The sequence below is a fragment of the Papilio polytes genome, unplaced genomic scaffold (assembly GCF_000836215.1).
Source record: "Papilio polytes unplaced genomic scaffold, Ppol_1.0 DF822067.1, whole genome shotgun sequence".
NCBI classification, from domain to species: Eukaryota; Metazoa; Arthropoda; class Insecta; order Lepidoptera; family Papilionidae; genus Papilio; species Papilio polytes.
The window spans coordinates 7,270,323-7,272,104 of NW_013527137.1; the positions used below are offsets into that span (position 1 = coordinate 7,270,323).

General features: G+C 27.9%; 1 protein-coding gene across 1 annotated transcript in view; it reads right to left on the bottom strand.

The window, feature by feature from the left end:
- The window catches only part of LOC106106921, a 40,079-nt gene that overhangs the window by 11,273 nt on the left and 27,024 nt on the right, over positions 1 to 1,782 (bottom strand). The gene's annotated exons all lie outside the window — the stretch shown is intronic.

A 1,782-nucleotide genomic window follows, 5' to 3' on the forward strand; every position in this document is an offset into this window, starting at 1 on the left:
TTTGTTTACTTCGTTCTGTGTTAGTTTTTAATTTGTGTACGTGTACGTTGCATCGTACGTTATATTGTGTATGTGCACAAATAAACTACATAGTGGTTTACCGCTAAAAATCTATCGATTCCAACTTCTATAAGAATAAAAATCGAAAATCGATAAGATTCATGACTTATTACACAACCCATCCCTACTAAATTTGAAATGAATTATCAAACTAATCTAAATTATTTAGACACACTATATATATAGTTTTTGTACTTACGTTTAATAGCTCCATCTGTTGGCCAAATCCTTATAATTCAATAACATAAATAAGCAAGCGAACATTTGTTAACTTTCAAACAATTTTAAGAAAGCAAACATATCAAAAGGTACATTGTAGGTTATAAAATAAAACTTCAATAATTATTAAAAAATGTATTCATAAAAATAAGTATAAAAACAATTGAGCTTATTACGTAACACAAATTAAAAATAACTGCCAAAAGAAGACAAAACATACCACAGTAAGCAAGAGTGAGATAGTTACAGTTTTGACAGCTTCTATTTTATAATGTTTTAATTCAACTAGACAAAAGTTTTAAGTCCATTCTGCCATAATTTGTACTAATGTTTATTTATTGTTTAATTATAAACTCTGCATTTAATAAAATTGAAGTGTCTGTTTGTAATATCACAAGAAAAATTCCAGATTTCAGGAAGATGATGTATTTGCATCCTGATAATAAAAATCGCATTTAATTATTTTTGTCTGTCTGTCCGCAAGTCGCGTTTGTTCCGACTAATCTCCGAAACGGCTGGGCCGATTTCGACGGGAATGAAGGTGACATAGACGGGCTACTTTTTTTATCTTAATATTGCGTGAACGAAGTCGCTGGCAACAGCTAGTTTATATATAAAAATATCTTAATATCATGCATTAAAATAACTGAACAGTTTTATTATATTTTGTTATGGCACAGACCTCTTCTTTAGTATTTATTTGTATTGAAGGTATACATCTGTCCAGTTACTTTCAACGTTTCTAAATATATTTTTACGTATAGAACAAATAAATATGTTACTTAATTATTTAATTTCATTTACAAGATAAGTATTTTGAATATTTGAGTATTTATATTACATTTTGTAATAGATTTAAGAAATTTGCATATAATATTAGAAGTACACAACATATACATATTTCTACATAAAAATAATAAAAAATTATTTACGTATACTAGAGGTGTGCCTCCAAAGGGATTAAAAATATACATAGAGAAGGCATAGTTGACAATTGACGACATTTCACATAACTAACGCCATCTATTGATACATCCTCAAAACATGTCAATATGATTTGTTTTTAAATAGTCAATATGTCCGATGAAATTGTATGGAGCTGTTTTATCTGTGGCATTTTAGTTTATTTACAACAAAATATGGAGGTTCTTATAATTGTCTAAATTTATTACATGTCATTACAAACACGAGGTGGCACTATTCTTAACAACTGACATAGTACCTTTCTGAGAAAGTACCGGTGATGAAATTTGTTCACTTTATACATTATTTAAATGTCTTTAAGCAGAATAATAATAGTTTGTCTAAATAAGATTGATTAGTTTGATAAATAACGCATATGAAGTATTGAATTCAATTTGTATGAAAGCAAATGCCGTACTTAATAGACAGGTATCGTAGTAAAACAAACTCGCAGCGAACAATTATGAACTATCGATATTCGGTTTAAATAATTATCGAACGCAACTAAAATTATTGTTTTCTTATTAACTAATTTAGAGG